The sequence below is a fragment of the Scyliorhinus torazame genome, chromosome 9 (assembly GCF_047496885.1).
Source record: "Scyliorhinus torazame isolate Kashiwa2021f chromosome 9, sScyTor2.1, whole genome shotgun sequence".
Classification (NCBI taxonomy): domain Eukaryota; kingdom Metazoa; phylum Chordata; class Chondrichthyes; order Carcharhiniformes; family Scyliorhinidae; genus Scyliorhinus; species Scyliorhinus torazame.
Window position 1 is genome coordinate 214,283,901 of NC_092715.1, and position 22,918 is coordinate 214,306,818.

At 50.1% G+C, this 22,918-nt stretch overlaps 1 protein-coding gene across 2 annotated transcripts in view; it reads right to left on the minus strand.

Moving 5' to 3' along the window:
- The window catches only part of uba6 (ubiquitin like modifier activating enzyme 6), a 294,389-nt gene extending 275,408 nt beyond the window's left edge, over positions 1-18,981 (minus strand). The window contains exon 1 of one of the 2 annotated variants that reach the window (XM_072517066.1): positions 18,743-18,981. The gene's annotated coding sequence lies outside the window, so the exon portion shown is untranslated. The remainder of the gene's footprint in view (positions 1-18,742) is intronic. The other variant, XM_072517065.1, reaches the window with a different exon arrangement.
- Between the last annotated feature and the right edge of the window lie 3,937 nt (positions 18,982-22,918).

Below are 22,918 nucleotides of genomic sequence, written 5' to 3' on the forward strand. Positions count from 1 at the left end.
TCTTTTAGCTTTAACAAACGGTCATTTGGACTCGAAACGTTAGCTCTTTTCTCTTCCTACAGATGATGCCAGGCCTGCTGAGATTTTCCAGCATTTTCTCTTTGGTTTCAGATTCCAGCATCGGCAGTAATTTGCTTTTATTTTTGCCTATTATGAAAGAAGCCGTGAAGTGAAGTGCATGACAGAGCTGGAGCACATTTCTATACAAGGTGCTTCATAAAAGGGGCGGTGGAGCAAAGAGAAGGGTTAAAGAAGTCACCAAAGGAATGGCCAAGGGAGGTGTTTTGAGGGAGACCTTTGGAGGTGGGGAGTAATCAGGCAGGGAGTTCTACAGTGCAGGATTTTGGCAGATCGTCTGGGGTGGGGGGAAAAGGAGTGACAGGAGGCCAGTTAGAAAAGAGAGTGAGCTGGGATATAGGATTGAGACAGTTTTAGAGCAAGGTTGAAGCAATATTATGAATGAGGTTATAACTAAAAACTAGAGTTCAACAGAAATCCCTGTTCTTGTCAACAACAGAGTTCAATGCTCTCTCCCTGCCACTTCATAACAGGCAGCTGCCAGATTATTTCACACAGCAAGTTATTAATAAAAGAAAAATATATTAAATTAAAACAAGCCTATTGTATAAATATTAATGCACTGTGCAACATTTGATTCAAGCACTTATTCCATCTGGACAGTGCAATAATTTATTGAAACTGCAAAATGACTTCATATAAAGCACAATTATAAGTCAGTGGACTATGTGGTATGTTGGGCAGGGTGAATGAAATCTGAAGGAAAGAGGTTATTCAAATACTTCCTTCAGATCTGCGGGATGATGGCAGGTGACTGAGCAAAGTGAAGAGGTGGAATGAGAGTAACTATGTTATTTATGTTGGAGGGATGTCAGTCATGGTTCCGTGGTTATAACTCTTGACTTTGAAAAGTATTTTTCTGCGAGCAGCTCAACAGATCATTAAGTACATGGGAAGAAAAGGGAATAAAAGAAAATACATAATAGGGCAACACAAGGTATACAATGTAACTACATAAGCACCGGCATCAGATGAAGCATACAGGGTGTAGTGTCAATGAGGTCAGTCCATAAGAGGGTCATTTAGGAGTCTGGTAACAGCGGGGAAGAAGCTGTTTTTGAGTCTGTTCGTGCATGTTCTCAGACTTCTGTATCTCCTGCCCGATGGAAGAAGTTGGAAGAGTGGGTAAGCCGGGTGGGAGGGGTCTTTGATTATGCTGCCCGCTTTCCCCATGCAGCGGGAGGTGTAGATGGAGTCAATGGATGGGAGGCAGCTTTGTGATGGACTGGGTGGTGTTCACGACTCTCTCTTGCGGTCCAGGGCCGAGCAGTTGCCAGACCAGGCTGTGATGCAGCCAGATAGGATGCTTTCTATGGTGCATCTGTAAAAGTTGGTAAGGGTTAATGTGGACATGCCGAATTTCCTTAGTTTCCTGAGGAAGTATAGGCGCTGTTGTGCTTTCTTGGTGGTAGCTTCGACGTGGGTGGACCAGGACAGATTTTTGTAGATGTGCACCCCTAGGAATTTGAAACTGCTAACCATCTCCACCTCGGCCCCGTTGATGCTGACAGGGATGTGTGCAGTACTTTGCTTCCTGAAGTCAATGACCAGCTCTTTAGTTTTGCTGGCATTGAGGGAGAGATTGTTGTCACTGCACCACTCCACTCTATCTCCCTCCTGCATTCTGACTCGTCGTTATTCGAGATCCAGCCCACTATGGTTGTATCGTCAGAAAACTTGTAGATGGAGTTGGAACCAAATTTTGCCACGTAGTCGTGTGTGTACAGGGAGTAGAGTAGGGGGCTAAGTACATAGCGTTGCGGGGCCCCGGTATTGAGGACTATTGTGGAGGAGGTGTTGGTGTACATTCTTACTGATTGTGGTCTGTTGGTCAGAAAATCGAGGATCCAGTTGCAGAGTGGGGAGCCAAGTCCTAGGTTTTGGAGCTTTGATATGAGCTTGGCTGGGATTATGGTGTTGAAGGCAGAGCTGTAGTCAATAAATAGGAGTCTAATGTAGGAGTCCTTGTTGTCGAGATGCTCTAGGGATGAGTGTAGGGCCAGAGAAATGGCGTCCGCTATGGACTGGTTCCGACGGCATGCGAATTGCAGTGGATCAAGGCGTTGTGGGAATATGGAGGTGATGCACTTCATGATCAACCTCTCAAAGCACTTGATTACGACTGAAGTCAGGGCCACCGGACGGTAGTCATTGAGGCATGTTGCCTGGTTCTTCTTTGGCACCGGTATGATGGTGATCTTCTTGAAGCAGGTGAGGGTCTCAAAGTGGAGTAGGGATAGGTTAAAGATGTCCGCGAACACCTCTGCCAGCTGGTCCGCGCAGGCTCTGAGTGTACAACCAGGGACCCCGTTCCGGGCCCGTCGCCTTCCGAGGGTTCACTTTCAGGAAGGCCGATCTGATTTCGGAAGCTGTGATGGTGAGTATGGGCGAGTTATGGGCTGCTGGGGCACTCAACAGCGGATTGTTGGTTACCTGCTCGAACCGAGCATAGAATGCATTGAGTTTCGGGGAGGGGTGCGCTGTTGCAGGAGATACTGCTCGGCTTCGCTTTGTAGCCCATTATGTTGTTTAGTCCTTGCCACAACAGCCGAGAGTCTGTCTGTGACTCTAGCTTGGTTTGATATTCTCTCTTGGCACCTCGGATGGCTTTGCAGCGGTCGTACCTGGATTTCTTGTATAGTCTGACTTGAACTCAGATCTGCCCTTCAGTAGGGAGTCAATCTCGTAATTGAGCCATGGTTTCCGGTTGGAGAACGTATGTACTGTTTTCTTTGGCACGCAGTTGTCCACACATTTGCTGATGAAGTCTATGACGGTGGTGTCATACTCATTTAAGTTGGTCGCTGAGTTCTTAAATATGGACCAGGCCACTGTCTCTAAGCAGTCACGTAAGAGCTCTTCTGTTTCCTCGGACCAGCACTGCACAACCTTCTTAGGTGGATTCTCCCGCTTGTGTTTCTGCTTGTATGCCAGGAAAAGGAGCACCGTCTTATGGTCTGATTTCCCAAAGTGCAGTCGAGGGATGGAACGGTAGGCGCCCTTGATTTTTGAGTAGCAGTGGTCAAGAGTGCTGTCGCCCCTGGTGGGACAGGAGATGTGCTGGTGGAATTTTGGCAGTACACTCGAGGTTGGCCTTGTTGAAGTCTCCGGCCACAATGAACAAGGCCTCCGAGTGTTCTGTTTCGTAGTTGTTTATAACTGTGTACAGTTCGTCCAGCGCCTTCCTCACTTCTGCCTGGGGTGGGATGTAGAAGATAGTATGGGCGGCACTTCACGGTCAGGTATTCCAGGTCCGGCGAGCAGTAGGTCGCCACATCCAAGCACGAGGAGTTGATGAGGAGGCACACCCCTCCACCCTTTGCTTTGCCTGATGACGCAGTGCGGTCCGCCCGGTGAATTGAGAAGCCTTCAGGTTGTATGGCAGTCAGGTGAGGTGGGGGTGAACCATGTCTCTGTGAAACAGAGCACACAGCAGTCTCTTACTTCCCTCTGAGAGGTAAGTCTAGCGTTAAGTTCATCCAGTTTGTTTTCGATGGCTTGGATGTTTGCCAGGAGTATGCTGGGGGGAGGGGTCTTGAAACCGCATTGCTTCAGTCTAACCTGCAGACCGCCGCGTTTCCCTCGCTTCCTCGGTCGGCGGCTGCGGCTGGAAAATCCTGGGATCCGATGGGAGAAGTCTGACCTTGTGGAAAGTAGGTGGTTGCGCCTGGCGGGGTCCAGGGCACTGGCGGGGACCAGGGCTCTGGTTGCGTTTCCGGGGACGCGTCTGGCAGGGTCCCAGGTGCTGGTTGAGGTAGAGGTGTTGCTAGTTTGCGATCCGGATGGGTCCCGGTGTTCTGTGGGTACAGGAATACCTGGGTCCTCGCGTGGAGTTTCCGCCATTTTGGGGGCCCTGGGTCCTGGGCAGGGGCTTCCTGAGGCAGGTTGGGCTGAGTCCTGTGGTCTGTTCCCTCCCTGGGCGCTCCTGAGGTCGGGTCATGACGTAGCCCCGGTCGGGCCTCCACGTGGAATTTTCTTTCTTCCATCTCCAGGTAGGTCGGGTTGCTGGGCGGGCCTCTCCTGGTCGGGTCGCTGGGCGGGTCTCTCGGGGTCGAGTTGGGCTGGGTCTCGTCATCAGGGATCGGGTCGCGAACTCCAGGGACTGGGCCGGGCGATCCGGGGGCTGGCGTCAGGTTGTTAGGCCGGGTTGGGAGCTCAGAGGTCCGGGTCGGCTCCAAATCGAGGTCGTGGCTGCACTTCCAGTTTGGGCCCGATCCACTTCCAGGTCGTGGAGGTCAGGTCGGGTCGGGTCAAAAGGTCTCCACGGGCCTCGGAGGATGTTCAAGCCTGCAAGATTGAGGCTGATTACTGAGGGAGTGCCAGACTGAGCAGGATGCTCAGGAGGAGTCATTAAAACAGGGCCTCCTCTGCTCTGATAGGTGGACAAGACAGATCCCATGACATTCGCTTGAAGAACAGAATGGGAGTTATCCCTGGTGTCCTGACCAATATTGATCCCTCAATCAACTTCACAAATACAGATCCTCTACACTCCAATGACTGTAAAGCACTGTGTAATTCCCAGAGAATGTTAGAGCGAAGTAATATTGCATGTTGTCAAGGTGGATCAAGACTTGGGAAGTGTGGGTGTCAGCAACAGTGGATCGAGCAATGAGGGTGATTCGAGTAGTAATGTTAAAGACTTGATGCACTGGTGTTGGTGAGGCTGTGATGTGGAGTGTAGTGGGTTGAATTTTGTGAACGAAGATCAAGTGAGTGTGTACTTAGTGAAAATGGATTTATTGCAGTGGCTGTGTAGTGGAGTTAGTGAGACCAGGTTTACTGGTGTTATTAACTCTTGTGTAAGGCTAGTGGATTGAGTTTACTGTTTTCAAAGACTGTGTTGTGTAGTTATTGAGAGCGGGTTTGCTAATTAATTGCTATGTTGTAGTGAGTGCTGGTTAACTGGTGTTTTTGGCTGTGTCGTGTAGGGTTATTGAGAGTGGGTTAACTAGTGTTATCAGCGGTGTTGTGTGGGGTTTGTGAGCCTGGGTTTATTGGTATTATCAGCTATGTTGTTTAGGGTTAGTGAAAGCAGGTTTACTGGTGTTATTAGGTGTGGTGTGTATTGTCAGTGAGAGCAGGTTAACTAGTGTCATTAGCTGTATTGTGTAGGGTGAGTGAGGGCGGTTCACTGGTGTTCTTAGCAGTGTTGTGACGGGCTAGTCAGACTGAGTTTACTAGCGTCATAGGTTGGGTTGTGTAATTAGTGAAATTGGGTTTACTGGTGTTATTAGGTGTAGTGTCATGAGAGCAGGTTAATTGGCTTTATGTGTTGTGTATGGTCAGTGAGACCGGGTACACTGGTGTTAGAGGCTGTGTTGTGTAGTTAGAGACTGGGTTTACAGACGTTTTGGTTGGGTTGTATATGGTTAGTAAAACCGTGTTTACCGGTGTTGGAGGCTGCGTTTTGGAGTTAGTGACAGCAGTCTTACTGGTGTTATTAGCTGTGATTTAGTCAGAGCAGGTTGACTGGTGTTATTCGCTGCGTAGTGTAGGGTTAGTGAGATCAGGTTTACTAGTCTCATAAGCTGTGTTGTGTAATTAGTAAAACTGGGTTTACTGGTGTTAGAGCCTGTGCTGTGTTGTTAGTGACAGTAGGTATACTGGTGTTATTGGTTGTGTTGTATAGGGTCAATGACACCGAATTTACTGGTGTTATTAACTGTGTTGTAGTGAGAGCGGGTTTACTGGTGTCGGAGGCTTAGTTGTGTAGTTACTGAGACCGGGATTACTCGTGCTGGAGGCTGTGTTTCACAGACACTGAGACTGGGTTTACTGGTGTTAGAGGCTGTGTTTTACAGTCACTGAGAACGGGTTTACTGGTGTTAGAGGCTGTGTTTTACAGTCAGTCAGACTGGGTTTACTGGTGATAGAGGCTGTGTTTCATGGTCACTGAGAACGGGTTTACTGGTGTTCGAGGCTGTGTTTCACAGTCAGTTTGACCGGGTTTACTGGTGTTAAAGGCTGTGTTTTAATGTCTCTGTGACCGGGTTTACTGGTGTTAGAGGCTGTGTTTTACTATCACTGAGACCGGGTTTACTGGTGTTCGAGGCTGTGTTTTACTGTCACTGTGACCGGGTTTACTGGTGTTCGAGGCTGCGTTGTACTATCACTGTGACCGGGTTTACTGGTGTTAAAGGCTGTGTTTTACTGTCTCTGTGACCGGGTTTACTGGTGTTAAAGGCTGTGTTTTACTGTCACTGTGACCGGGTTTACTGATGTTAGAGGCTGTGTTTTACTGTCACTGTGACCGGGTTTACTGGTGTTAAATGCTGTGTTTTACTGTCTCTGTGACCGGGTTTACTGGTGTTAGAGGCTGTGTTTTACTGTCACTGTGACCGGGTTTACTGGTGTTAGGGGCTGTGTTTTACTATCAGTGAGACCGGGTTTACTGGTGTTAGAGGCTGTGTTTTAATATCACTGAGACCGGGTTTACTGATGTTAGAGGCTGTGTTTTACTATCACTGAGACCGGGTTTACTGGTGTTTGAGGCTGTGTTCACAGTCAGTGAGACTGGGTTTACTGGTGATAGAGGCTGTGTTCACAGTCAGTCAGATCGGGTTTACTGGTGTTTGAGGCTGTGTTCACAGTCAGTGAGACTGGGTTTACTGGTGATAGAGGCTGTGTTCACAGTCAGTCAGACTGGGTTTACTGGTGTTTGAGGCTGTGTTCACAGTCAGTCAGACCGGGTTTACTGGTGTTAGAGGCTGTGTTCACAGTCAGTCAGACCGGGTTTACTGGTGTTTGAGGCTGGTGTTCACAGTCAGTCAGACTGGGTTTACTGGTGTTTAAGGCTGTGTTCACAGTCAGTCAGACTGGGTTTACTGGTGATAGAGGCTGTGTTCACAGTCAGTCAGACCGGGTTTACTGGTGTTTGAGGCTGGTGTTCACAGTCAGTCAGACCGGGTTTACTGGTGTGTGAGGCTGTGTTCACAGTCAGTCAGACTGGGTTTACTGGTGTTTGAGGCTGTGTTTCACAGTCAGTCAGACCGGGTTTACTGGTGATAGAGGCTGTGTTCACAGTCAGTCAGACCGGGTTTACTGGTGATAGAGGCTGTGTTCACAGTCAGTCAGACCGGGTTTACTGGTGTTTGAGGCTGTGTTCACAGTCAGTCAGACCGGGTTTACTGGTGATAGAGGCTGTGTTTCACAGTCAGTCAGACCGGGTTTACTGGTGTTTGAGGCTGTGTTCACAGTCAGTCAGTCCGGGTTTACTGGTGATAGAGGCTGTGTTTCACAGTCAGTCAGACTGGGTTTACTGGTGTTTGAGGCTGTGTTCACAGTCAGTCAGACCGGGTTTACTGGTGATAGAGGCTGTGTTCACAGTCAGTCAGACTGGGTTTACTGGTGTTTGAGGCTGTGTTCACAGTCAGTCAGACCGGGTTTACTGGTGTTCGAGGCTGTGTTCACAGTCAGTCAGACTGGGTTTACTGGTGTTTGAGGCTGTGTTCACAGTCAGTCAGACCGGGTTAACTGGTGTTTGAGGCTGTGTTCACAGTCAGTCAGACCGGGTTTACTGGTGTTTGAGGCTGTGTTCACAGTCAGTCAGACTGGGTTTACTGGTGATAGAGGCTGTGTTCACAGTCAGTCAGACCGGGTTTACTGGTGTTAGAGGCTGTGTTCACAGTCAGTCAGACTGGGTTTACTGGTGATAGAGGCTGTGTTTCACAGTCAGTCAGACTGGGTTTACTGGTGATAGAGGCTGTGTTCACAGTCAGGCAGACCGGGTTTACTGGTGATAGAGGCTGTGTTCACAGTCAGGCAGACCGGGTTTACTGGTGATAGAGGCTGTGTTCACAGTCAGTCAGACCGGGTTTACTGGTGTCAGAGGCTGTGTTCACAGTCAGTCAGACCGGGTTTACTGGTGTTAGAGGCTGTGTTTCACAGTCAGTCAGACTGGGTTTACTGGTGATAGAGGCTGTGTTCACAGTCAGTCAGACCGGGTTTACTGGTGTTAGAGGCTGTGTTCACAGTCAGTCAGACCGGGTTTACTGGTGATAGAGGCTGTGTTCACAGTCAGTCAGACCGGGTTTACTGGTGATAGAGGCTGTGTTCACAGTCAGTCAGACCGGGTTTACTGGTGTTAGAGGCTGTGTTCACAGTCAGTCAGACCGGGTTTACTGGTGTTAGAGGCTGTGTTCACAGTCAGTCAGACCGGGTTTACTGGTGTTAGAGGGTTTGTTCACAGTCAGTCAGACTGGGTTTACTGATGTTAGAGGCTGTGTTTTACAGTCAGTCAGACTGGGTTTACTGGTGTTAGCGGCTGTGTTCACAGTCAGGCAGACTGGGTTTACTGGTGTTAGAGGCTGTGTTTCACAGTCAGTCAGACCGGGTTTACTGGTGTTTGAGGTTGTGTTCACAGTCAGTCAGACCGGGTTTACTGATGTTTGAGGCTGTGTTCACAGTCAGTCAGACCGGGTTTACTGGTGATAGAGGCTGTGTTCACAGGCAGACCGGGTTTACTGGTGATAGAGGCTGTGTTCACAGTCAGGCAGACCGGGTTTACTGGTGTTAGCGGCTGTGTTCAAAGTCAGTCAGACCGGGCTTACTGGTGTTAGCGGCTGTGTTCACAGTCAGTCAGACCGGGTTTACTGGTGTTAGAGGCTGTGTTCACAGTCAGTCAGACCGGGTTTACTGGTGTTTCAGGCTGTGTTCACAGTCAGTCAGACTGGGTTTACTGGTGTTTGAGGCTGTGTTCACAGTCAGTCAGACCGGGTTTACTGGTGTTTGAGGCTGTGTTCACAGTCAGTCAGACCGGGTTTACTGGTGTTTGAGGCTGTGTTCACAGTCAGTCAGACCGGGTTTACTGGTGTTTGAGGCTGTGTTCCCAGTCAGTCAGACCGGGTTTACTGGTGTTTGAGGCTGTGTTCACAGTCAGTCAGACCGGGTTTACTGGTGTTCGAGGCTGTGTTCACAGTCAGTCAGACCGGGTTTACTGGTGTTAGAGGTTGTGTTTTACAGTCAGTCAGACTGGATTTACTGGTGTTAAGACGCTGTGTTTCACAGTCAGTCAGACCGGGTTTACTGGGGTTAAAGGCTGTGTTTTACTGTCACTGTGACCGGGTTTACTGATGATAGAGGCTGGTGTTTTACTGTCGCTGAGACTGGGTTTACTGGTGTTAGAGGCTGTGTTTTACAGTCACTGAGACCGGGCTTACTGGTGGTAGAGGCTGTGTTTTACTGTCACTGTGACCGGGGTTTACTGGTGTTAGAGGCTGTGTTTCACAGTCAGTCATGATGGGTTTACTGGTGTTCAAGGCTTTGTTTCACAGTGAGTCAGACTGGATTTACTGGTGTTAGAGGCTGTGTTTCACAGTCAGTCATGATGGGTTTACTGGTGTTCAAGGCTTTGTTTCACAGCCAGTCAGACTGGATTTACTGGTGTTAGAGGCTGTGTTTCCCAGACAGCCAGACCGGGTGTACTGGTGTTAAAGGCTGTGTTTTACAGTCACTGAGACCAGGTTTACTGGTGGTAGAGGCTGTGTTTTACTGTCACTGTGACCGGGATTACTGGTGTTAGAGGCTGTGTTTTACTATCACTGAGACCGGGTTTACTGGTGTTTGAGGCTGTGTTTTACTATCACTGAGACCGGGTTTACTGGTGTTTGATGTTGTGTTCACAGTCAGTCAGATCGGGTTTACTGGTGTTTGAGGCTGTGTTCACAGTCAGTGAGACCGGGTTTACTGGTGATAGAGGCTGTGTTCACAGTCAGGCAGACCGGGTTTACTGGTGTTTGAGGCTGTGTTCACAGTCAGTCAGTCCGGGTTTACTGGTGTTTGAGGCTGTGTTCACAGTCAGTGAGACCGGGTTTACTGGTGGTAGAGGCTGTGTTTTACTGTCACTGTGACCGGGATTACTGGTGTTAGAGGCTGTGTTTTACTATCACTGAGACCGGGTTTACTGGTGTTTGAGGCTGTGTTTTACTATCACTGAGACCGGGTTTACGGGTGTTTGATGTTGTGTTCACAGTCAGTCAGATCGGGTTTACTGGTGTTTGAGGCTGTGTTCACAGTCAGTGAGACCGGGTTTACTGGTGATAGAGGCTGTGTTCACAGTCAGGCAGACCGGGTTTACTGGTGTTTGAGGCTGTGTTCACAGTCAGTCAGCCGGGTTTACTGGTGTTAGAGGCTGTGTTCACAGTCAGTGAGACCGGGTTTACTGGTGATAGAGGCTGTGTTCACAGTCAGTCAGATCGGGTTTACTGGTGTTTTAGGCTGTGTTCACAGTCAGTCAGACCGGGTTTACTGGTGTTAGAGTCTGTGTTCACAGTCAGTCAGACCGGGTTTACTGGTGATAGAGGCTGTGTTCAGTCAGTCAGACTGGGTTTACTGGTGATAGAGGCTGTGTTCACAGTCAGTCAGACCGGGGTTTCTGGTGATAGCGGCTGTGTTCACAGTCAGTCAGACCAGGTTTACTGGTGATAGAGGCTGTGCTCACAGTCAGTCAGACCGGGTTTACTGGTGATAGAGGCTGTGTTCACAGTCAGTCAGACCGGGTTTACTGGTGATAGAGGCTGTGTTCACAGTCAGTCAGACAGGGTTTACTGGTGATAGAGGCTGTGTTCACAGTCAGTCAGATCGGGTTTACTGGTGATCGAGGCTGCGTTCACAGTCAGTCAGACCGGGTTTACTGGTGATAGAGGCTGTGTTCACAGTCAGTCAGACCGGGTTTCTGGTGATAGAGGCTGTGTTCACAGTCAGTCAGACCGGGTTTCTGGTGATAAAGGCTGTGTTCACAGTCAGTCAGACCGGGTTTACTGGTGATAGAGGCTGTGTTCACAGTCAGTCAGGCCGGGTTTCTGGTGATAGAGTCTGTGTTCACAGTCAGGCAGATCGGGTTTCTGGTGATAGAGGCTGTGTTCACAGTCAGTCAGACCGGGCTTACTGGTGGTAGAGGCTGTGTTCACAGTCAGGCAGACCGGGTTTACTGGTGATGGAGGCTGTGTACAGTCAGTCAGACCGGGTTTACTGGTGTTTGAGGCTGTGTTCACAGTCAGTCAGACCGGGTTTACTGGTGTTTGAGGCTGTGTTCACAGTCAGTCAGACCGGGTTTACTGGTGTTAGAGGTTGTGTTTTACAGTCAGTCAGACTGGGTTTACTGGTGTTAGAGGTTGTGTTTTACAGTCAGTCAGACTGGATTTACTGGTGTTAAGAGGCTGTGTTTTACTGTCACTGTGACCGGGTTTACTAGTGTTAGAGGCTGTGTTTCACAGTCAGTCAGGATGGGTTTACTGGTGTTCAAGGCTTTGTTTCACAGTCAGTCAGACCGGGTTTACTGGTGATAGAGGCTGTGTTCACAGTCAGTCAGACCGGGTTTACTGGTGTTAGAGGCTGTGTTCACAGTCAGTCAGACCGGGGTTTACTGGTGATAGAGGCTGTGTTCACAGTCAGTCAGACCGGGTTTACTGGTGATTGAGGCTGTGTTCACAGTCAGTCAGACCGGGTTTACTGGTGATAGAGGCTGTGTTTCACAGTCAGTCAGACCGGGTTTACTGGTGATAGAGGCTGTGTTCACAGTCAGTCAGACCGGGTTTACTGGTGTTTGATGTTGTGTTCACAGTCAGTCAGATCGGGTTTACTGGTGTTTGAGGCTGTGTTCACAGTCAATGAGACCGGGTTTACTGGTGATAGAGGCTGTGTTCACAGTCAGGCAGACCGGGTTTACTGGTGTTAGAGGCTGTGTTTCAGTCAGTCAGACCGGGGTTTACTGGTGATAGAGGCTGTGTTCACAGTCAGTCAGACCGGGTGATAGAGGCTGTGTTCACAGTCAGTCAGACCGGGTTTACTGGTGATAGAGGCTGTGCTCACAGTCAGTCAGACCGGGTTTACTGGTGATAGAGGCTGTGTTCAGTCAGTCAGACCGGGTTTACTGGTGATAGAGGCTGTGTTCACAGTCAGACTGGGTTTACTGGTGATAGAGGCTGCGTTCACAGTCAGGCAGACCGGGTTTACTGGTGATAGAGGCTGTGTTCACAGTCAGTCAGACCGGGTTTACTGGTGATAGAGGCTGTGTTCACAGTCAGTCAGACCGGGTTTACTGGTGATAGAGGCTGTGTTCACAGTCAGACCGGGTTTACTGGTGATAGAGGCTGTGTTCACAGTCAGACCGGGTTTACTGGTGATAGAGGCTGTGTTTCAGTCAGTCAGACCGGGTTTACTGGTGATAGAGGCTGTGTTCACAGTCAGTCAGACCGGGTTTACTGGTGATAGAGGCTGTGTTCACAGTCAGTCAGACTGGGTTTACTGGTGTTTGAGGCTGTGTTCACAGTCAGTCAGACCGGGTTTACTGGTGTTCGAGGCTGTGTTCACAGTCAGTCAGACTGGGTTTACTGGTGTTTGAGGCTGTGTTCACAGTCAGTCAGACCGGGTTAACTGGTGTTTGAGGCTGTGTTCACAGTCAGTCAGACCGGGTTTACTGGTGTTTGAGGCTGTGTTCACAGTCAGTCAGACTGGGTTTACTGGTGATAGAGGCTGTGTTCACAGTCAGTCAGACCGGGTTTACTGGTGTTAGAGGCTGTGTTCACAGTCAGTCAGACTGGGTTTACTGGTGATAGAGGCTGTGTTTCACAGTCAGTCAGACTGGGTTTACTGGTGATAGAGGCTGTGTTCACAGTCAGGCAGACCGGGTTTACTGGTGATAGAGGCTGTGTTCACAGTCAGGCAGACCGGGTTTACTGGTGATAGAGGCTGTGTTCACAGTCAGTCAGACCGGGTTTACTGGTGTCAGAGGCTGTGTTCACAGTCAGTCAGACCGGGTTTACTGGTGTTAGAGGCTGTGTTTCACAGTCAGTCAGACTGGGTTTACTGGTGATAGAGGCTGTGTTCACAGTCAGTCAGACCGGGTTTACTGGTGTTAGAGGCTGTGTTCACAGTCAGTCAGACCGGGTTTACTGGTGATAGAGGCTGTGTTCACAGTCAGTCAGACCGGGTTTACTGGTGATAGAGGCTGTGTTCACAGTCAGTCAGACCGGGTTTACTGGTGTTAGAGGCTGTGTTCACAGTCAGTCAGACCGGGTTTACTGGTGTTAGAGGCTGTGTTCACAGTCAGTCAGACCGGGTTTACTGGTGTTAGAGGGTTTGTTCACAGTCAGTCAGACTGGGTTTACTGATGTTAGAGGCTGTGTTTTACAGTCAGTCAGACTGGGTTTACTGGTGTTAGCGGCTGTGTTCACAGTCAGGCAGACTGGGTTTACTGGTGTTAGAGGCTGTGTTTCACAGTCAGTCAGACCGGGTTTACTGGTGTTTGAGGTTGTGTTCACAGTCAGTCAGACCGGGTTTACTGATGTTTGAGGCTGTGTTCACAGTCAGTCAGACCGGGTTTACTGGTGATAGAGGCTGTGTTCACAGGCAGACCGGGTTTACTGGTGATAGAGGCTGTGTTCACAGTCAGGCAGACCGGGTTTACTGGTGTTAGCGGCTGTGTTCAAAGTCAGTCAGACCGGGCTTACTGGTGTTAGCGGCTGTGTTCACAGTCAGTCAGACCGGGTTTACTGGTGTTAGAGGCTGTGTTCACAGTCAGTCAGACCGGGTTTACTGGTGTTTCAGGCTGTGTTCACAGTCAGTCAGACTGGGTTTACTGGTGTTTGAGGCTGTGTTCACAGTCAGTCAGACCGGGTTTACTGGTGTTTGAGGCTGTGTTCACAGTCAGTCAGACCGGGTTTACTGGTGTTTGAGGCTGTGTTCACAGTCAGTCAGACCGGGTTTACTGGTGTTTGAGGCTGTGTTCCCAGTCAGTCAGACCGGGTTTACTGGTGTTTGAGGCTGTGTTCACAGTCAGTCAGACCGGGTTTACTGGTGTTCGAGGCTGTGTTCACAGTCAGTCAGACCGGGTTTACTGGTGTTAGAGGTTGTGTTTTACAGTCAGTCAGACTGGATTTACTGGTGTTAAGACGCTGTGTTTCACAGTCAGTCAGACCGGGTTTACTGGGGTTAAAGGCTGTGTTTTACTGTCACTGTGACCGGGTTTACTGATGATAGAGGCTGGTGTTTTACTGTCGCTGAGACTGGGTTTACTGGTGTTAGAGGCTGTGTTTTACAGTCACTGAGACCGGGCTTACTGGTGGTAGAGGCTGTGTTTTACTGTCACTGTGACCGGGGTTTACTGGTGTTAGAGGCTGTGTTTCACAGTCAGTCATGATGGGTTTACTGGTGTTCAAGGCTTTGTTTCACAGTGAGTCAGACTGGATTTACTGGTGTTAGAGGCTGTGTTTCACAGTCAGTCATGATGGGTTTACTGGTGTTCAAGGCTTTGTTTCACAGCCAGTCAGACTGGATTTACTGGTGTTAGAGGCTGTGTTTCCCAGACAGCCAGACCGGGTGTACTGGTGTTAAAGGCTGTGTTTTACAGTCACTGAGACCAGGTTTACTGGTGGTAGAGGCTGTGTTTTACTGTCACTGTGACCGGGATTACTGGTGTTAGAGGCTGTGTTTTACTATCACTGAGACCGGGTTTACTGGTGTTTGAGGCTGTGTTTTACTATCACTGAGACCGGGTTTACTGGTGTTTGATGTTGTGTTCACAGTCAGTCAGATCGGGTTTACTGGTGTTTGAGGCTGTGTTCACAGTCAGTGAGACCGGGTTTACTGGTGATAGAGGCTGTGTTCACAGTCAGGCAGACCGGGTTTACTGGTGTTTGAGGCTGTGTTCACAGTCAGTCAGTCCGGGTTTACTGGTGTTTGAGGCTGTGTTCACAGTCAGTGAGACCGGGTTTACTGGTGGTAGAGGCTGTGTTTTACTGTCACTGTGACCGGGATTACTGGTGTTAGAGGCTGTGTTTCCCAGACAGCCAGACCGGGTGTACTGGTGTTAAAGGCTGTGTTTTACAGTCACTGAGACCAGGTTTACTGGTGGTAGAGGCTGTGTTTTACTGTCACTGTGACCGGGATTACTGGTGTTAGAGGCTGTGTTTTACTATCACTGAGACCGGGTTTACTGGTGTTTGAGGCTGTGTTTTACTATCACTGAGACCGGGTTTACTGGTGTTTGATGTTGTGTTCACAGTCAGTCAGATCGGGTTTACTGGTGTTTGAGGCTGTGTTCACAGTCAGTGAGACCGGGTTTACTGGTGATAGAGGCTGTGTTCACAGTCAGGCAGACCGGGTTTACTGGTGTTTGAGGCTGTGTTCACAGTCAGTCAGTCCGGGTTTACTGGTGTTTGAGGCTGTGTTCACAGTCAGTGAGACCGGGTTTACTGGTGGTAGAGGCTGTGTTTTACTGTCACTGTGACCGGGATTACTGGTGTTAGAGGCTGTGTTTTACTATCACTGAGACCGGGTTTACTGGTGTTTGAGGCTGTGTTTTACTATCACTGAGACCGGGTTTACGGGTGTTTGATGTTGTGTTCACAGTCAGTCAGATCGGGTTTACTGGTGTTTGAGGCTGTGTTCACAGTCAGTGAGACCGGGTTTACTGGTGATAGAGGCTGTGTTCACAGTCAGGCAGACCGGGTTTACTGGTGTTTGAGGCTGTGTTCACAGTCAGTCAGCCGGGTTTACTGGTGTTAGAGGCTGTGTTCACAGTCAGTGAGACCGGGTTTACTGGTGATAGAGGCTGTGTTCACAGTCAGTCAGATCGGGTTTACTGGTGTTTTAGGCTGTGTTCACAGTCAGTCAGACCGGGTTTACTGGTGTTAGAGTCTGTGTTCACAGTCAGTCAGACCGGGTTTACTGGTGATAGAGGCTGTGTTCAGTCAGTCAGACTGGGTTTACTGGTGATAGAGGCTGTGTTCACAGTCAGTCAGACCGGGGTTTCTGGTGATAGCGGCTGTGTTCACAGTCAGTCAGACCAGGTTTACTGGTGATAGAGGCTGTGCTCACAGTCAGTCAGACCAGGTTTACTGGTGATAGAGGCTGTGTTCACAGTCAGTCAGACCGGGTTTACTGGTGATAGAGGCTGTGTTCACAGTCAGTCAGACAGGGTTTACTGGTGATAGAGGCTGTGTTCACAGTCAGTCAGATCGGGTTTACTGGTGATCGAGGCTGCGTTCACAGTCAGTCAGACCGGGTTTACTGGTGATAGAGGCTGTGTTCACAGTCAGTCAGACCGGGTTTCTGGTGATAGAGGCTGTGTTCACAGTCAGTCAGACCGGGTTTCTGGTGATAAAGGCTGTGTTCACAGTCAGTCAGACCGGGTTTACTGGTGATAGAGGCTGTGTTCACAGTCAGTCAGGCCGGGTTTCTGGTGATAGAGTCTGTGTTCACAGTCAGGCAGATCGGGTTTCTGGTGATAGAGGCTGTGTTCACAGTCAGTCAGACCGGGCTTACTGGTGGTAGAGGCTGTGTTCACAGTCAGGCAGACCGGGTTTACTGGTGATGGAGGCTGTGTACAGTCAGTCAGACCGGGTTTACTGGTGTTTGAGGCTGTGTTCACAGTCAGTCAGACCGGGTTTACTGGTGTTTGAGGCTGTGTTCACAGTCAGTCAGACCGGGTTTACTGGTGTTAGAGGTTGTGTTTTACAGTCAGTCAGACTGGGTTTACTGGTGTTAGAGGTTGTGTTTTACAGTCAGTCAGACTGGATTTACTGGTGTTAAGAGGCTGTGTTTTACTGTCACTGTGACCGGGTTTACTAGTGTTAGAGGCTGTGTTTCACAGTCAGTCAGGATGGGTTTACTGGTGTTCAAGGCTTTGTTTCACAGTCAGTCAGACCGGGTTTACTGGTGATAGAGGCTGTGTTCACAGTCAGTCAGACCGGGTTTACTGGTGTTAGAGGCTGTGTTCACAGTCAGTCAGACCGGGGTTTACTGGTGATAGAGGCTGTGTTCACAGTCAGTCAGACCGGGTTTACTGGTGATTGAGGCTGTGTTCACAGTCAGTCAGACCGGGTTTACTGGTGATAGAGGCTGTGTTTCACAGTCAGTCAGACCGGGTTTACTGGTGATAGAGGCTGTGTTCACAGTCAGTCAGACCGGGTTTACTGGTGTTTGATGTTGTGTTCACAGTCAGTCAGATCGGGTTTACTGGTGTTTGAGGCTGTGTTCACAGTCAATGAGACCGGGTTTACTGGTGATAGAGGCTGTGTTCACAGTCAGGCAGACCGGGTTTACTGGTGTTAGAGGCTGTGTTTCAGTCAGTCAGACCGGGGTTTACTGGTGATAGAGGCTGTGTTCACAGTCAGTCAGACCGGGTGATAGAGGCTGTGTTCACAGTCAGTCAGACCGGGTTTACTGGTGATAGAGGCTGTGCTCACAGTCAGTCAGACCGGGTTTACTGGTGATAGAGGCTGTGTTCAGTCAGTCAGACCGGGTTTACTGGTGATAGAGGCTGTGTTCACAGTCAGACTGGGTTTACTGGTGATAGAGGCTGCGTTCACAGTCAGGCAGACCGGGTTTACTGGTGATAGAGGCTGTGTTCACAGTCAGTCAGACCGGGTTTACTGGTGATAGAGGCTGTGTTCACAGTCAGTCAGACCGGGTTTACTGGTGATAGAGGCTGTGTTCACAGTCAGACCGGGTTTACTGGTGATAGAGGCTGTGTTCACAGTCAGACCGGGTTTACTGGTGATAGAGGCTGTGTTTCAGTCAGTCAGACCGGGTTTACTGGTGATAGAGGCTGTGTTCACAGTCAGTCAGACCGGGTTTACTGGTGATAGAGGCTGTGTTCACAGTCAGTCAGACCGGGTTTACTGGTGATTGAGGCTGTGTTCACAGTCAGTCAGACCGGGTTTACTTGTGATAGAGGCTGTGTTCACAGTCAGTCAGACCGGGTTTACTGGTGATAGAGGCTGTGTTCACAGTCAGTCAGACCGGGTTTACTGGTGTTAGAGGCTGTGTTCACAGTCAGGCAGACCGGGTTTACTGGTGATAGAGGCTGTGTTCACAGTCAGTCAGACCGGGTTTACTGGTGTTAGAGGCTGTGTTCACAGTCAGTCAGACCGGGTTTACTGGTGATAGAGGCTGTGTTCACAGTCAGGCAGACCGGGTTTACTGGTGTTAGAGGCTGTGTTCACAGTCAGGCAGACCGGGTTTACTGGTGTTAGAGGCTGTGTTCACAGTCAGTCAGACCGGGTTTACTGGTGTTAGAGGCTGTGTTCACAGTCAGGCAGACCGGGTTTACTGGTGATAGAGGCTGTGTTCACAGTCAGTCAGACCGGGTTTACTGGTGATAGAGGCTGTGTTCACAGTCAGACCGGGTTTACTGGTGATAGAGGCTGTGTTCACAGTCAGGCAGACCGGGTTTACTGGTGTTAGAGGCTGTGTTCACAGTCAGTCAGACCGGGTTTACTGGTGATAGAGGCTGTGTTCACAGTCAGGCAGACCGGGTTTACTGGTGATAGAGGCTGTGTTCACAGTCAGTCAGACCGGGTTTACTGGTGTTAGAGGCTGTGTTCACAGTCAGTCAGACCGGGTTTACTGGTGACAGAGGCTGTGTTCACAGTCAGTCAGACCGGGTTTACTGGTGACAGAGGCTGTGTTTCACAGTCAGTCAGACCGGGTTTACTGGTGTTAGAGGCTGTGTTCACAGTCAGACCGGGTTTACTGGTGTTAGAGGCTGTGTTCACAGTCAGTCAGACCGGGTTTACTGGTGTTTGAGGCTGTGTTCACAGTCAGGCAGGCCGGGTTTACTGGTGTTTGAGGCTGTGTTCACAGTCAGGCAGGCCGGGTTTCTGGTGCTGCGGATGGAGGAGGCGCTGCCCCTCTCTCTCTCGGTCCTTTTCTTACTCACCCTCCAGCTGCTCGGGGCCTATCTGGGCACAGCCGCTCCCGGCGCTCAGCCTGAACACGCAGCCGGTACAGGCCGCTCTCCCGGGCGGAGGGAACTCACTGAGGGGCCCAGTCGGCGGGCAGGCAGCCGGTGAATATCTGTGTTTTTTACCAACACAGCCGGTATTCCAGACCGGCTCGAGCTGTTGCGAAGTAATGAATGGCCTTTCACCCTTCCCCCTGCCGCGGCAAACACTTCCGGGGCGGTGGCAGCACATGGCCGTGGGGTGGGGGGGTGGGAGTAGGGCTGATCCAGCACACGGGTTGTAACCAGCATCTATTACCATAGATACTACCCAAACAGGAGGGCATTCTCTCTGTCTAATCTAGTCCACCACCCCATCTCTAACCCCCCCCCCCCCATCCCATCTCTAACCCCGCCCCCCCCCCCCCCCACCTAGTCAAGTAGAATTGAGCGAAGTCTTACAACACCAGGTTAAAGTCCAACAGGTTTGTTTCGATGTCACTAGCTTTCGGAGCGCTGCTCCTTCCTCAGGTGAATGAAGAGGTCCGTTCCAGAAACACATATATAGACAAATTCAAAGATGCCAAACAATGCTTGGAAGGCGAGCATTGGCAGGTGATTAAATCTTTACAGATCCAGAGATGGGGTAACCCCAGGTTAAAGAGGGGTGAATTGTACCAAGCCAGGACAGTTGGTAGGATTTCACAGGTCTTAATGAAGTGGAAAAAACGAGTGACCCCAGGTGGCAGAGGTCCTCGTGGAGGGCTCGGAGGCGGTCCACTTGTGCGGTGGCACACGTGCCGCGGGACAGGGCATCGGAAGGCTTGTTTAGCTTCCCAGGACGGTACAAGACCTCGTAGTTGTAGGTGGAGAGTTCTATCCTCCACCGCAAGATCTTGTCGTTTTTATCTTGCCCCTCTGTGCATTATCAAACATGAAAGCCACCGACCGTTGGTCCGTGAGGAGAGTGAATCTCCTGCCGGCCAGGTAATGCCGCCAATGTCGCACAGCTTCTACTATGGCTTGCGCCTCTTTTTCGACCGAGGAATGGCGAATTTTGGAAGCATGGAGGGTACGGGAGAAGAAGACCATCCTACGCAGATGGTGATGTTATCCAGATACGGGAACGTTGCGCGTAAGCCGTATCGGTCAACCATTCGGTCCATCTCGCATTGGAAGACCGAGACCCCATTAGTGACACCAAAGGGAACCCTTAAAAATTGGCAGAGTTGCCCATCTGCTTCGAAGGCAGTGTATTTGCGGTCACTAGTGTGGAGGGGTAGCTGATGGTAAGCGGACTTGAGGTCCACCGCGGAGAAGACCTTGTATTGCGCGATCCTGTTCACCAGGTCGGATATGTGGGGGAGAGGGTACGCATCCAGCTGCGTAAACCTGTTGATGGTCTGACTGTAGTCAATGACCATCCTATGTTTCTCCCCGGTCTTTACCACCACTAATTGAGCTCTCCAGGGACTGTTGCTAGCTTCAATGACCCCTTCCCTCAGTAGCCTTTGGACCTCTGACCTGATGAAGGTCCAGTCCTGGGCACTGTGCCATCTGCTCCTGGTGGCGATGGGTTTGCAATCTGGGGTGAGGTTCGCAAACAGGGAAGGCAGGTCGACCTTAAGGGTCGCGAGGCCGCAGACAGTAAGGGTGGTATAGGGCCGCCGAATTTAAATGTCAGGCTTTGCAAGTTACATTGGAAGTCCAACCCCAGGAGTGTAGCCGCGCAGAGGTGCAGCAGAACATAAAGGCGTAACTTGTTGAATTTCCTGCCTTGGACAGTGAGGTCTGCTAGGCAGAACCCCTATATCTCCACCGAGTGTGACTCGGAGGCCAGGGAGATTCTTTGGTTTACAGGGTGGGAAACAAGTGAACAGCGCCTTACCGTGTTGGGGTGTATAAAGCTCTCCGTGCTCCCAGAGACGATCAGGCAAAACATCTCATGGCCGTTGATGAACACCGTCGTCGTTGCAGTTGCGAGTGTCCGAGGTTGATTTTGGTCCAGCGTCACCGAGGCCAGATGGAGCAGTTGCAGATTGTGATCGGGCAGCGTGTAGTCGGCTGTGCTGGGGGCCTGGGGCCCCATCCAAGATGGCATCTCCCATGGATCGCACATGGTGGTCGGGGATGGACAAAATAACGGCGGGGATGGACAAAATGGCGGCACCCACCCGTCCAGCGTGGTGTCCGAGGGGCAAGATGGCTGCGCCCGTGAGTCGGACGTGGCCCTTGGATAAGGGGGTGGCGGTGAGTGCTGGCCGCCTGGGGCCCGAGGGGAAGGTTGCCACGGCGGTCCGGAGTCGCTGGAGACCGCGGCCACGGCTCGTGCTTGACAGACCCCCACAAAATGGCGTTTCTGGAGGCAACATCCATGGACCCTGCCAGGGCCCGTGCCTCTCTCAGTCCCAGGGTGTCCTTTTCTAAGAGTCTTTGGCGGATCTCTGAGGAGCTCATACCTGCTACGAAGGCATCCCGGATTAGAAGTTCCGTGTGCTCACTGCCCGAAACTTGCGGGCAGCCCAGTTTCTGCCCAGCACCAGTAGCGCACGTTAGAAGTCCTCCAGCGATTCCCCGAGGCTTTGCCATCTAGTTGCAAGCAGGTGACGTGCGTAGACCTGGTTTACAGGGCGTATATAATGTCCTTTTAACAGTTCGATCGCAGCATCGTAGTCCTCCGCCTCCTCGATGAGGGTGAAGATTCCAGTCCTTACTCTCGAGTGCAGGAGATGCAGTTTCTGTTCTCCTGAGGTGGTGCCTCCGGCCATCTCGAGGTAGCCTTTAAAACACACCAGCCAGTGCTTAAATATCGCCGCCGAGTTCTCCGCGTGAGGGCTGAGTTGTAGACACTCCGGCTTGATTCAGAGATCCATTCTTTCAGCTTAAGAGTAGTCTATTAAATTGATGCACGATTAATTAAACTCAAAGACGAGGTTGTAACATAACTGAAGGCTTTAACAGACTAGGTCTGTTCCCCAGCAGCTTCGGTACAGAATGAGGGCTGCTGGGACGACACCGGTTCTTATACCCCGCCTGTCAGGGCGGAGCTACATACCAAACAGCCAATGGTAAACTCCTAGGTTTACCCAGTGGTCTACAGCCTCTCGGGTACTGCAATACCTGATAATACCACAAGAACCAGGCAGAACTGAGAAGTCTACAGGACAAGCTAAAATTGAATCAAAATGTGGAGGTGAAGCTAAAAGGAAGTCTGTCTGAAATGGAACTCTTGTTAAATGAAGAGAAGGAAAAGGTTTGGAAGATTTGAATACTTGCTACAGTTATGTAAGGATAGAAATTACAATGTGAAAATTGACCAATCAGTCATGATTCTGTTCCTAAGGGCGGCATGTGGCGCACTGGTTAGCACTGGGACAACGGCGCTGAGGACCCGGGTTTGAATCCCAGCCCTGGGTCACTGTCCGTGTGGAATTTGCACATTCTCCCCGTGTCTGCGTGGGTTTCACCCAAAAGATGCAGGTTAGGTGGATTGGCCAAGCTAAATTGCCCCTTAATTGGAAAAAAAATAATTGGGTCTTCTAAATTTATATTTTTAAAAAATGATTCTGTTCCGAATCGGGTCCAGGGGATTTATCAACCTTCAATCCAATTCAATTTTTTAATACTACCTCTTTTTATTCATGCTAATTTCTTTCAGTTCCTCATTTTCACAAATCATGCCTGTGGAAGTAGTTGAGTTGGAATCATTAGGGACCTTCAAGCGGCTATTGGATAGGTACATGGATTACGGTAGAATGATGGGGTGTAGATTAATTTGTTCTTAATCTAGGACAAAAGTTTGGCACAACATCGTGGGCCGAAGGGCCTGTTCTGTGCTGTATATTCTATGTTCTATGTGCTGAGTAACAACGTATCAGTCTATTCTGCCATATGGAGATCTGAAAGAAATCCACTCAATTAAGCTCCATTATTTTGAGTCTAAAGTGTAACTATTCCTACTTTAAGGCAACCCACAAGGCATAACATGGTAGTAGGACATGTGTATGTAAAAGTCAAAACAGTTGAAACAAATTTGATGCTGAATTAGATTGAAAATTGCCCAGAATTGGTACTGGAGAAAGGAAAACGAAGTGAATTGTGCAAAAACAAAATGGCCAACACAGCAATGAAATGCCAGCTGCAGTCCATGATGAATTGGGTGGTCATTGCTGG